The sequence below is a fragment of the Mya arenaria genome, chromosome 10, assembly GCF_026914265.1.
Source record: "Mya arenaria isolate MELC-2E11 chromosome 10, ASM2691426v1".
Lineage (NCBI taxonomy): Eukaryota > Metazoa > Mollusca > Bivalvia > Myida > Myidae > Mya > Mya arenaria.
Window position 1 is genome coordinate 20,410,272 of NC_069131.1, and position 14,883 is coordinate 20,425,154.

The 14,883-nt window shown below is 32.5% G+C and overlaps 1 non-coding gene across 1 annotated transcript; it reads right to left on the minus strand.

The window, feature by feature from the left end:
* Positions 1-14,516: 14,516 nt before the first annotated feature.
* Trnaf-gaa (transfer RNA phenylalanine (anticodon GAA)) lies at positions 14,517-14,589 on the minus strand. Its single transcript has one exon. It is a non-coding gene; the product is annotated as a tRNA-Phe (tRNA).
* Positions 14,590-14,883: the final 294 nt, after the last annotated feature.

Consider the following 14,883-nt stretch of genomic DNA (forward strand, 5'->3'; position numbering starts at 1 on the left):
GTTCAAAAATCATAATAATGTTTAATAATTCCATCTTAGTACTAATCGCATAAATGACAAAATAGTTATGATACAAAGTATAAAAAACGTTTTTGTTGGTAGAAACTGATACATTATGTGAACAAAACATCGTTACTATGTATCTGATTGCCGTTTTTCTTCGTAATATGGGAGGCAATGAAATATGAACATTAAATGAATCTTTTAATTTAAAATGTTTAAAGATAACTATATGAATGGCAGGATGACCCATCTGTTGTACAGAGTCATCAATGTGAGGAGTGTTGTAATTTTACTCATATTTTTCTTTTAGCCCCTGTAATAAACACAGCTATAATAGCATGTACAACTCGAAATTTTAAGTCAATTATGAAGAACCCCGGTCTTATAATATGTGATAGGACTTCTAAATTAATCTCGTGAAAAGGCATGATGTATAAGCGTGCAATACTGTACGCTTAATGTTCATGAATGTTGATTTGATTACGAAAGATTACATTATACTGCTAGGTCATAATAGTACGGTGCCTTTTGAAGGCTGGAACTGAGATGCTTATCTATTTACTGTGAATTGGTTATCATTGTAATCCTATATAGAGAAAGATGAATAGTAGAGTACAGTGTTTGTGAAGTTATATTGAGCAAATTAGGATTTAAAAAACATGTCGAAAAATACTTGTACATGAATTATTCAATTTGAGTAATATGTATATCTATGTATATCACATATATTGTCCAAAATCTTGATTTAAAATGCAAATCAATCATTCAGGTACATGAGACCGTTATTTTAATATGTTTTTTCCATACCTTATTGGAACATTACAAAATTTAGGACTGTTCAATGCTGATTCAATATGTCAATATCAATTAACAACTTGATGTTCAATACTTATTAATACCTACACATTTAGCACCTTTATGAGCGCTATGTCTTCATATGCATGTTATTTGAGAACGCCTTTGAAAACCATTCTCATCGAAAATTAAAGAAATACTAGAAATTAACGCACTACACAAATGTTGATATATCAATTGTGAAATAAGCTCTGATTCTTAGAAGTTTTGGTTCAGAACTAATATACTATTTGCAGGATGCATCTTATACATACATTTGTACGTATATAAGTTTACATAATCACAATATTTATGTGCAATTTAGATGTTATTTCATGTGCTCTGTCACAGCGTTTATTTACCTCCCGCCAAAGGCGAAGGGATATAATAAAGGTAAGCGTGTGTGTGTGTGTGTTTGTGTGTGTGTGTGTGTGTGTGTGTGCGTGTGCTTGTGTGCGTGCGTGCGTGCGTGCGTGCGTGCGTGTGTGTGTGTGTGCATATTTGTATGTGCGAGTCCGCGCAATCTTGTCCGGGGCATTACTTGAAATGTCTGATGTTTTGACTTAAAATCCATATACTGATATATCTCATCCAGGAAAACTGCAGTGCATATGGTCAATAGTTCCGTGTGCAGATTTTTTAAGTTATTGTAATTTGTTAATGTTCATACTTTTTGTCTATAAATATATATCGATAGAATCGACACGTTCTGTTTATCTAATAAACCGTTAAGTTTAAATATTTTAAAAGATATATTACCAATATCCAATGACTAACTTCAATGACAAGCAGTTTCCAATAACTAACTTCAATGACAAGCAGTTTCCAATAACTAACTTCAATGACAAGCAGTTTCCAATAACTAACTTCAATGACAAGCAGTTTCCAATAACCAACTTCAATGACAAGCAGTTTCCAATAACTAACTTCAATGACAAGCAGTTTCCAATAACTAACTTCAATGACAAGCAGTTTTCAACATCTAACTTCAATGACGAGCAGTTTTCAACAACTAACTTCAATGACAAGCAGTTTTCAATAACTAACTTCAATGACAAGCAGTTTCCAATAACTAACTTCAATGACAAGCAGTTTTCAATAACTAACTTCAATGACAAGCAGTTTTCAATATCTAACTTCAATGACAAGCAGTTTCCAATAACTAACTTCAATAACAAACAGTTTCCAATAACTAACTTCAATGACAAGCAGTTTCCAATAACTAACTTCAATGACAAGCAGTTTCCAATAACTAACTTCAATGACAAGCAGTTTCCAATAACTAACTTCAATGACAAGCAGTTTCCAATAACTAACTTCAATGACAAGCAGTTTCCAATAACTAACTTCAATGACAAGCAGTTTCCAATAACTAACTTCAATGACAAGCAGTTTACAATAACTAACTTCAAAGACAAGCAGTTTTCAATATCTAACTTCAATGACAAGCAGTTTTCAACATCTAACTTCAATGACAAGCAGTTTTCAATAACTAACTTCAATGACAAGCAGTTTCCAATAACTAACTTCAATGACAAGCAGTTTTCAATAACTAACTTCAATGACAAGCAGTTTCCAATAACTAACTTCAATGACAAGCAGTTTTCAATATCTAACTTCAATGACAAGCAGTTTCCAATAACTAACTTCAATGACAAGCAGTTTCCAATAACTAACTTCAATGACAAGCAGTTTCCAATAACTAACTTCAATGACAAGCAGTTTCCAATAACTAACTTCAATGACAAGCAGTTTCCAATAACTAACTTCAATGACAAGCAGTTTCCAATAACTAACTTCAATGACAAGCAGTTTCCAATAACTAACTTCAACGACAAGCAGTTTCCAATAACTAACTTCAACGACAAGCAGTTTTCAACATCTAACTTCAATGACGAGCAGTTTTCAATAACTAACTTCAATGACAAGCAGTTTTCAATAACTAACTTCAATGATAAGCAGTTTCCAATAACTAACTTCAATGACAAGCAGTTTTCAATATCTAACTTCAATGATAAGCAGTTTACAATATCTAACTTCAATGACAAGCAGTTTCCAATAACTAACTTCAGTGACAAGCAGTTTCCAATAACTAACTTCAATGACAAGCAGTTTCCAATAACAAACTTCAATAACAAACAGTTTCCAATAACTAACTTCAATGACAAGCAGTTTTCAATATCTAACTCCAATGACAAGCAGTTTTCAATAACAAACTTCAATGACAAGCAGTTTTCAATATCTAACTTCAATAACATGCAGTTTCCAATAACTAACTTCAATGACAAGCAGTTTCCAATAACTAACTTCAATGACAAGCAGTTTCCAATATCTAACTTCAATAACATGCAGTTTCCAATAACTAACTTCAATGACAAGCAGTTTCCAATAACTAACTTCAATGACAAGGAAACTCAATAACTAACTTCAATGACAAGCAGTTTCCAATAACTAACTTCAATAACAAACAGTTTCCAATACCTAACTTCAATGACAAGCAGTTTCCAAAAACTAACTTCAATGGCAAACAGTTTCCAATAACTAACTTCAATGACAAGCAGTTTCCAATCACTAACTTCAATGACAAGCAGTTTCCAATAACTAACTTCAATGACAAACAGTTTCCAATACCTAACTTCAATGACAAGCAGTTTCCAAAAACTAACTTCAATGGCAAACAGTTTCCAATAACTAACTTCAATGACAAGCAGTTTCCAATAACTAACTTCAATGACAAGCAGTTTACAATAACTAACTTCAATGACAAGCAGTTTTCAATATCTAACATCAATGACAAGCAGTTTTCAATATCTAACTTCAATGACAAGCAGTTTTCAATATTTAACTTCAATGACAAGCAGTTTCCAATAACTAACTTCAATGACAAGCAGTTTCCAATAACTAACTTCAATGACAAGCAGTTTCCAATAAATAGCTTCAATGACAAGCAGTTTTCAATATCTAACTTCAATGACAAGCAGTTTCCAATGACTAACTTCAATGACAAGCAGTTTCCAATAACTAACTTCAATGACAAGCAGTTTCCAATAACTAACTTCAATGAAAAGCAGCTTCCAATAACTAACTTCAATGACAAGCAGTTTCCAATAACTAACTTCAATGACAAGCAGTTTCCAATAACTAACTTCAATGACAAGCAGTTTCCAATAACTAACTTCAATGACAAGCAGTTTTCAACATCTAACTTCAATGACGAGCAGTTTTCAATAACTAACTTCAATGACAAGCAGTTTTCAATAACTAACTTCAATGACAAGCAGTTTCCAATACCTTACTTCAATGACAAGCAGTTTTCAATATCTAACTTCAACGACAAGCAGTTTTCAATATCTAACTTCAATGACAAGCAGTTTCCAATAACTAACTTCAATGACAAGCAGTTTACAATAACTAACTTCAATGACAAGCAGTTTTCAATATCTAACTTCAATGACAAGCAGTTTTCAACATCTAACTTCAATGACAAGCAGTTTTCAATATCTAACTTCAATAACATGCAGTTTCCAATAACTAACTTCAATGACAAACAGTTTTCAATAACTAACTTCAATGACAAGCAGTTTCCAATAACTAACTTCAATGACAAGCAGTTTTCAATATCTAACTTCAATGACAAGCAGTTTTCAATATCTAACTTCAATGACAAGCAGTTTCCAATAACTAACTTCAATGACAAGCAGTTTCCAATAACTAACTTCAATGACAAGCAGTTTCCAATAACTAACTTCAATGACAAGCAGTTTCCAATAACTAACTTCAATGACAAGCAGTTTCCAATAACTAACTTCAATGACAAGCAGTTTCCAATAACTTACTTCAATGACAAGCAGTTTCCAATAACTAACTTCAACGACAAGCAGTTTTCAACATCTAACTTCAATGATGAGCAGTTTTCAATAACTAACTTCAATGACAAGCAGTTTTCAATAACTAACTTCAATGATAAGCAGTTTCCAACAACTTACTTCAATGACAAGCAGTTTTCAATATCTAACTTCAATGATAAGCAGTTTTCAATATCTAACTTCAATGACAAGCAGTTTCCAATAAATAACTTCAGTGACAAGCAGTTTCCAATAACTAACTTCAATGACAAGCAGTTTCCTATAACAAACTTCAATAACAAACAGTTTCCAATAACTGACTTCAATGACAAGCAGTTTTCAATATCTAACTCCAATGACAAGCAGTTTTCAATAACTAACTTCAATGACAAGCAGTTTTCAATAACTAACTTCAATGACAAACAGTTATTATAACTAACTTCAATGATAAGCAGTTTCCAATAACTAACTTCAATGACAAGCAGTTTCCAATAACTAACTTCAATGACAAGCAGTTTCCAATAACTAACTTCAATGACAAGCAGTTTCCAATAACTAACTTCAATAACAAACAGTTTCCAATAACTAACTTCAATGACAAGCAGTTTTCAATATCTAACTTCAATGACAAGCAGTTTCCAATAACTAACTTCAATGACAAGCAGTTTCCAATAACTAACTTCAATGACAAACAGTTTCCAATAACTAACTTCAATGACAAGCAGTTTTCAATAACTAACTTCAATGACAAGCAGTTTCCAATAACTAACTTCAATGATAAGCAGTTTCCAATAACTAACTTCAATGACAAGCAGTTTTCAATATCTAACTTCAATGACAGGCAGTTTCCAATAACTAACTTCAATGACAAGCAGTTTTCAATAACTAACTTCAATGACAAGCAGTTTTCAATAACTAACTTCAATGACAAGCAGTTTCCAAAATCTAACTTCAATGACAAGCAGTTTTTAATATCTAACTTCAATGACAAGCAGTTTTCAATATCTAACTTCAATGACAAGCAGTTTCCAATAACTAACTTCAATGACAAGCAGTTTCCAATAACTAACTTCAAAGACAAGCAGTTTCCAATAACTAACTTCAATGACAAGCAGTTTCCAATATCTAACTTCAATGACAAGCAGTTTTTAATATCTAACTTCAATGACAACATTACAAAATTTAGGACTGTTCAATGCTGATTCAATATGTCAATATCAGTTAACAACTTGATGTTCAATACTTATTAATACCTACACATTTAGCACCTTTATGAGCGCTATGTCTTCATATGCATGTTATTTGAGAACGCCTTTGAAAACCATTCTCATCGAAAATTAAAGAAATACTAGAAATTAACGCACTACACAAATGTTGATATATCAATTGTGAAATAAGCTCTGATTCTTAGAAGTTTTGGTTCAGAACTGATATACTATTTGCAGGATGCATCTTATACATACATTTGTACGTATATAAGTTTACATAATCACAATATTTATATGCAATTTAGATAGTATATCATGTGCTCCGTCACAGCGTTTATTTACCTCCCGCCAAAGGCGAAGGGATATAATAAAGGTAAGCGTGTGTGTGTGTGTGTGTTTGTGTGTGTGTGTGTGTGCGTGTGCTTGTGTGCGTGCGTGCGTGCGTGCGTGCGTGCATGCGTTCGTGCGTGCGTGCGTGCGTGCGTGCGTGCGTGCGTGCGTGCGTGTGTGTGTGTGGGCATATTTGTATGTGCGATTCCGCGCAATCTTGTCCGGGGCATTACTTGAAATGTCTGATGTTTTGACTTAAAATCCATATACTGATATATCTCATCCAGGAAAACTGCAGTGCATATGGTCAATAGTTCCGTGTGCAGATTTTTTAAGTTATTGTAATTTGTTAATGTTCATACTTTTTGTCTATAAATATATATCGATAGAATCGACACGTTCTGTTTATCTAATAAACCGTTAAGTTTAAATATTTTAAAAGATATATTACCAATATCCAATGACTAACTTCAATGACAAGCAGTTTCCAATAACTAACTTCAATGACAAGCAGTTTCCAATAACTAACTTCAATGACAAGCAGTTTCCAATAACTAACTTCAATGACAAGCAGTTTCCAATAACCAACTTCAATGACAAGCAGTTTCCAATAACTAACTTCAATGACAAGCAGTTTCCAATAACTAACTTCAATGACAAGCAGTTTTCAATAACTAACTTCAATGACAAGCAGTTTCCAATAACTAACTTCAATGACAAGCAGTTTACAATAACTAACTTCAATGACAAGCAGTTTTCAATATCTAACTTCAATGACAAGCAGTTTTCAACATCTAACTTCAATGACAAGCAGTTTTCAATATCTAACTTCAATAACATGCAGTTTCCAATAACTAACTTCAATGACAAACAGTTTTCAATAACTAACTTCAATGACAAGCAGTTTCCAATAACTAACTTCAATGACAAGCAGTTTTCAATATCTAACTTCAATGACAAGCAGTTTTCAATAACTAACTTCAATGACAAGCAGTTTCCAATAACTAACTTCAATGACAAGCAGTTTCCAATAACTAACTTCAATGACAAGCAGTTTCCAATAACTAACTTCAATGACAAGCAGTTTCCAATAACTAACTTCAATGACAAGCAGTTTCCAATAACTAGCTTCAATGACAAGCAGTTTCCAAGAACTAACTTCAACGACAAGCAGTTTTCAACATCTAACTTCAATGACGAGCAGTTTTTAATAACTAACTTAAATGACAAGCAGTTTTCAATAACTAACTTCAATGATAAGCAGTTTCCAACAACTTACTTCAATGACAAGCAGTTTTCAATATCTAACTTCAATGATAAGCAGTTTTCAATATCTAACTTCAATGACAAGCAGTTTCCAATAACTAACTTCAGTGACAAGCAGTTTCCAATAACTAACTTCAATGACAAGCAGTTTCCAATAAAAAACTTCAATAACAAACAGTTTCCAATAACTAACTTCAATGACAAGCAGTTTTCAATATCTAACTCCAATGACAAGCAGTTTTCAATAACTAACTTCAATGACAAGCAGTTTTCAATATCTAACTTCAATGACAAGCAGTTTCCAATAACTGACTTCATTGACAAACAGTTTCCAATAACTAACTTCAATGACAAGCAGTTTCCAATATCTAACTTCAATGACAAGCAGTTTCCAATAACTAACTTCAATGACAAGCAGTTTCCTATAACTAACTTCAATGACAAGGAAACTCAATAACTAACTTCAATGACAAGCAGTTTCCAATAACTAACTTCAATAACAAACAGTTTCCAATACCTAACTTCAATGACAAGCAGTTTCCAAAAACTAACTTCAATGGCAAACAGTTTCCAATAACTTACTTCAATGACAAGCAGTTTCCAATAACAAACTTCAATGACAAGCAGTTTCCAATAACTAACTTCAATGACAAGCAGTTTCCAATAACTAACTTCAATGACAAGCAGTTTCCAATAACTAACTTCAATGACAAGCAGTTTACAATAACTAACTTCAATGACAAGCAGTTTTCAATATCTAACATCAATGACAAGCAGTTTTCAATATCTAACTTCAATGACAAGCAGTTTTCAATATCTAACTTCAATGACATGCAGTTTCCAATAACTAACTTCAATGACAAACAGTTTTCAATAACTAACTTCAATGACAAGCAGTTTCCAATAACTAGCTTCAATGACAAGCAGTTTTCAATATCTAACTTCAATAACATGCAGTTTCCAATAACTAACTTCAATGACAAGCAGTTTTCAATAACTAACTTCAATGACAAGCAGTTTCCAATAACTTACTTCAATGACAAGCAGTTTTCAATATCTAACTTCAATGACAAGCAGTTTCCAATAACTAACTTCAATGACAAGCAGTTTCCAATAACTAACTTCAATGACAAGCAGTTTCCAATAACTAACTTCAATGACAAGCAGTTTCCAATAACTAACTTCAATGACAAGCAGTTTCCAATAACTAACTTCAATGACAAGCAGTTTCCAATAACTAATTTCAATGACAAGCAGTTTCCAATAACTAACTTCAACGACAAGCAGTTTTCAACATCTAACTTCAATGACGAGCAGTTTTCAATAACTAACTTCAATGATAAGCAGTTTCCAATAACTTACTTCAATGACAAGCAGTTTTCAATATCTAACTTCAATGATAAGCAGTTTTTAATATCTAACTTCAATGACAAGCAGTTTCCAATAACTAACTTCAGTGACAAGCAGTTTCCAATAACTAACTTCAATGACAAGCAGTTTCCAATAACAAACTTCAATAACAAACAGTTTCCAATAACTAACTTCAATGACAAGCAGTTTCCAATAACTAACTTCAATGACAAGCAGTTTTCAATAACTAACTTCAATGACAAGCAGTTTCCAATAACTAACTTCAATGACAAGCAGTTTCCAATAACTAACTTCAATGACAAGCAGTTTTCAATAACTAACTTCAATGACAAGCAGTTTCCAATAACTAACTTCAATGACAAGCAGTTTACAATAACTAACTTCAATGACAAGCAGTTTTCAATATCTAACTTCAATGACAAGCAGTTTTCAACATCTAACTTCAATGACAAGCAGTTTTCAATATCTAACTTCAATAACATGCAGTTTCCAATAACTAACTTCAATGACAAACAGTTTTCAATAACTAACTTCAATGACAAGCAGTTTCCAATAACTAACTTCAATGACAAGCAGTTTTCAATATCTAACTTCAATGACAAGCAGTTTCCAATAACTAACTTCAATGACAAGCAGTTTCCAATAACTAACTTCAATGACAAGCAGTTTCCAATAACTAACTTCAATGACAAGCAGTTTCCAATAACTAACTTCAATGACAAGCAGTTTCCAATAACTAACTTCAATGACAAGCAGTTTCCAATAACTAACTTCAATGACAAGCAGTTTCCAAGAACTAACTTCAACGACAAGCAGTTTTCAACATCTAACTTCAATGACGAGCAGTTTTCAATAACTAACTTAAATGACAAGCAGTTTTCAATAACTAACTTCAATGATAAGCAGTTTCCAACAACTTACTTCAATGACAAGCAGTTTTCAATATCTAACTTCAATGATAAGCAGTTTTCAATATCTAACTTCAATGACAAGCAGTTTCCAATAACTAACTTCAGTGACAAGCAGTTTCCAATAACTAACTTCAATGACAAGCAGTTTCCAATAAAAAACTTCAATAACAAACAGTTTCCAATAACTAACTTCAATGACAAGCAGTTTTCAATATCTAACTCCAATGACAAGCAGTTTTCAATAACTAACTTCAATGACAAGCAGTTTTCAATATCTAACTTCAATGACAAGCAGTTTCCAATAACTGACTTCATTGACAAACAGTTTCCAATAACTAACTTCAATGACAAGCAGTTTCCAATATCTAACTTCAATGACAAGCAGTTTCCAATAACTAACTTCAATGACAAGCAGTTTCCTATAACTAACTTCAATGACAAGGAAACTCAATAACTAACTTCAATGACAAGCAGTTTCCAATAACTAACTTCAATAACAAACAGTTTCCAATACCTAACTTCAATGACAAGCAGTTTCCAAAAACTAACTTCAATGGCAAACAGTTTCCAATAACTTACTTCAATGACAAGCAGTTTCCAATAACAAACTTCAATGACAAGCAGTTTCCAATAACTAACTTCAATGACAAGCAGTTTCCAATAACTAACTTCAATGACAAGCAGTTTCCAATAACTAACTTCAATGACAAGCAGTTTACAATAACTAACTTCAATGACAAGCAGTTTTCAATATCTAACATCAATGACAAGCAGTTTTCAATATCTAACTTCAATGACAAGCAGTTTTCAATATCTAACTTCAATGACATGCAGTTTCCAATAACTAACTTCAATGACAAACAGTTTTCAATAACTAACTTCAATGACAAGCAGTTTCCAATAACTAGCTTCAATGACAAGCAGTTTTCAATATCTAACTTCAATAACATGCAGTTTCCAATAACTAACTTCAATGACAAACAGTTTTCAATAACTAACTTCAATGACAAGCAGTTTCCAATAACTTACTTCAATGACAAGCAGTTTTCAATAACTAACTTCAATGACAAGCAGTTTCCAATAACTAACTTCAATGACAAGCAGTTTCCAAAATCTAACTTCAATGACAAGCAGTTTCCAATAACTAACTTCAATGACAAGCAGTTTCCAATAACTAACTTCAATGACAAGCAGTTTCCAATAACTAACTTCAATGACAAGCAGTTTCCAATAACTAATTTCAATGACAAGCAGTTTCCAATAACTAACTTCAACGACAAGCAGTTTTCAACATCTAACTTCAATGACGAGCAGTTTTCAATAACTAACTTCAATGATAAGCAGTTTCCAATAACTTACTTCAATGACAAGCAGTTTTCAATATCTAACTTCAATGATAAGCAGTTTTTAATATCTAACTTCAATGACAAGCAGTTTCCAATAACTAACTTCAGTGACAAGCAGTTTCCAATAACTAACTTCAATGACAAGCAGTTTCCAATAACAAACTTCAATGACAAACAGTTTCCAATAACTAACTTCAATGACAAGCAGTTTTCAATATCTAACTTCAATGACAAGCAGTTTTCAATAACTAACTTCAATGACAAGCAGTTTTCAATAACTAACTTCAATGACAAGCAGTTTTCAATAACTAACTTCAATGACAAACAGTTTCCAATAACTAACTTCAATGACAAGCAGTTTTCAATATCTAACTTCAATGACAAGCAGTTTTCAATATCTAACTTCAATGACAAGCAGTTTCCAATAACTAACTTCATTGACAAACAGTTTCCAATAACTAACTTCAATGACAAGCAGTTTCCAATATCTAACTTCAATGACAAGCAGTTTCCAATAACTAACTTCAATGACAAGCAGTTTCCAATAACTAACTTCAATGACAAGGAAACTCAATAACTAACTTCAATGATAAGCAGTTTCCAATAACTAACTTCAATAACAAACAGTTTCCAATACCTAACTTCAATGACAAGCAGTTTCCAAAAAGTAACTTCAATGGCAAACAGTTTCCAATAACTAACTTCAATGACAAGCAGTTTCCAATAACTAACTTCAATGACAAGCACTTTCCAATAACTAACTTCAATGACAAGCAGTTTCCAATAACTAACTTCAATGACAAGCAGTTTCCAATAACTAACTTCAATGACAAGCAGTTTACAATAACTAACTTCAATGACAAGCAGTTTTCAATATCTAACATCAATGACAAGCAGTTTTCAATATCTAACTTCAATGACGAGCAGTTTTCAATAACTAACTTCAATGACAAGCAGTTTTCAATAACTAACTTCAATGACAAGCCGTTTCCAATACCTTACTTCAATGACAAGCAGTTTTCAATATCTAACTTCAATGACAAGCAGTTTTCAATATCTAACTTCAATGACAAGCAGTTTCCAATAACTAACTTCAATGGCAAGCAGTTTCCAATAACTAACTTCAATGGCAAGCAGTTTCCAATAACTAACTTCAATGACAAGCAGTTTCCAATAACTAACTTCAATGACAAGCAGTTTCCAATAAACAACTTCAATGACAAGCAGTTTCCAATAACTAACTTCAATGACAAGCAGTTTACAATAACTAACTTCAATGACAAGCAGTTTTCAATATCTAACTTCAATGACAAGCAGTTTTCAACATCTAACTTCAATAACAAGCAGTTTTCAATATCTAACTTCAATAACATGCAGTTTCCAATTACTAACTTCAATGACAAACAGTTTTCAATAACTAACTTCAATGACAAGCAGTTTTCAATAACTAACTTCAATGACAAGCAGTTTTCAATATCTAACTTCAATGACAAGCAGTTTCCAATAACTAACTTCAATGACAAGCAGTTTCCAATAACTAACTTCAATGACAAGCAGTTTCCAATAACTAACTTCAATGACAAGCAGTTTCCAATAACTAACTTCAATGACAAGCAGTTTCCAATAACTAACTTCAATGACAAGCAGTTTCCAATAACTAACTTCAATGACAAGCAGTTTTCAATAACTAACTTCAATGATAAGCAGTTTCCAACAACTTACTTCAATGACAAGCAGTTTTCAATATCTAACTTCAATGACAAGCAGTTTTCAATATCTAACTTCAATGACAAGCAGTTTCCAATAACTAACTTCAGTGACAAGCAGTTTCCAATAACTAACTTCAATGACAAGCAGTTTCCAATAACAAACTTCAATAACAAACAGTTTCCAATAACTGACTTCAATGACAAGCAGTTTTCAATATCTAACTCCAATGACAAGCAGTTTTCAATAACTAACTTCAATGACAAGCAGTTTTCAATAACTAACTTCAATGACAAACAGTTATTATAACTAACTTCAATGATAAGCAGTTTCCAATAACTAACTTCAATGACAAGCAGTTTCCAATAACTAACTTCAATGACAAGCAGTTTCCAATAACTAACTTCAATGACAAGCAGTTTCCAATAACTAACTTCAATAACAAACAGTTTCCAATAACTAACTTCAATGACAAGCAGTTTTCAATATCTAACTTCAATGACAAGCAGTTTTCAATATCTAACTTCAATGACAAGCAGTTTTCAATATCTAACTTCAATGATAAGCAGTTTTCAATATCTAACTTCAATGACAAGCTGTTTCCAATATTTAACTTCAATGACAAGCAGTTTCCAATATCTAGCTTCAATGACAAGCAGTTTTCAATATCTAACTTCAATGACAAGCAGTTTCCAATAACTAACTTCAATGACAAGCAGTTTCTAAAACATCAGAACAGTGTCACCAGCTTCCAATACATCAGCTCAGAAATATATTGTTTCCAAATACCATCAAATACACAGACATTTTTGAATACAGCATCACAAAGCCAAGCAGTTTCCAAAATATCAGCACAAACACAAGCAGTTTCCAAAATATCACCACAAACACAAGCAGTTTCCAAAATATCAGCACAAACACAAGCAGTTTCCATTATCAAGGCACAGAAACACGCAGATTCCAATACATCAGAATTGTGAAGCATTGTCCTAAATATAAATTCAGTGAAAGGCTGTTTCCAAACTATTAGTACAGAAACAGGCATTTTCCGGTAAACAGGCGGTTATATTCGTTCACGACAAAATAAATCTCAACTCAATTTTATTGTAAATAAGGCGTCCAGCCCAATAAAGCATAGAATAATGTTTGTAATATTAATATAATAGTGCCAGCCTACCTTATATAGCACTCGATAATTCTGGTTTTATATTAAATGTGAGCTTCTTTAGTGAAATTCAGATGAACAATTGTCTACCTTCGTTTGTAAACATGCATGCGTTTCATGGGAGAATCTTTCGTTATACTCCATAAACAGTATGTTTACAAAACAACCAAAATACGTTTGAAGATTAAAGAAAATTAAAAGGCACTGCTTTCCTCAATTTCTCACAAAACTCCTCATAATTGTGATATTAAGTAAAATACGAGTTATGCTTACTTTAAAATCATGTCCGCTCTTTTGCTTTTGCTCGGAAGTGACAATTGCGCCTTTTATAAACCGCCCCTACAAGAGCTGGAGCCACTGTTTTGCATCCGTGAACTTGTATTAAGACTAATGAAGAAAAGGAGTTTCAACTTTATCAAACTTTGCTGTCAAATATCATTTCTCTTTCATGCGAGGACATCCTCTTATATACATTAAACTTTATTTTCTGGTGATCAAAAAGATGATCAGCCGCCGAACAGTTCCGTTCGTGCCGGAACCAGGGATTGAACCGGGGGCCTTTAGATCTTCAGTCTAACGCTCTCCCAACTGAGCTATTCCGGCTGATATTAATCGTGTTATTATTATAAATGTGTATTATAAAACAGTACATAACTCAATGCGTTCGATTAATGCGACAATCGTGTGTCTACTAAGTGCTAATACGCTTTCATGTATGTTTATCATTTTGTGAAGACTTTAATCAACATTTTTAACTAGTATCTAAAATAATGCCGAAAAGAAGATTTAACCTCATCAAACTTAGCTGTCAAATACTATCTATGTAAATACAACTTTGGGATCTAAACGTCAAAATGTCGTGAAGATTGATCCTACGGCATTTTAATCTCACCGTGA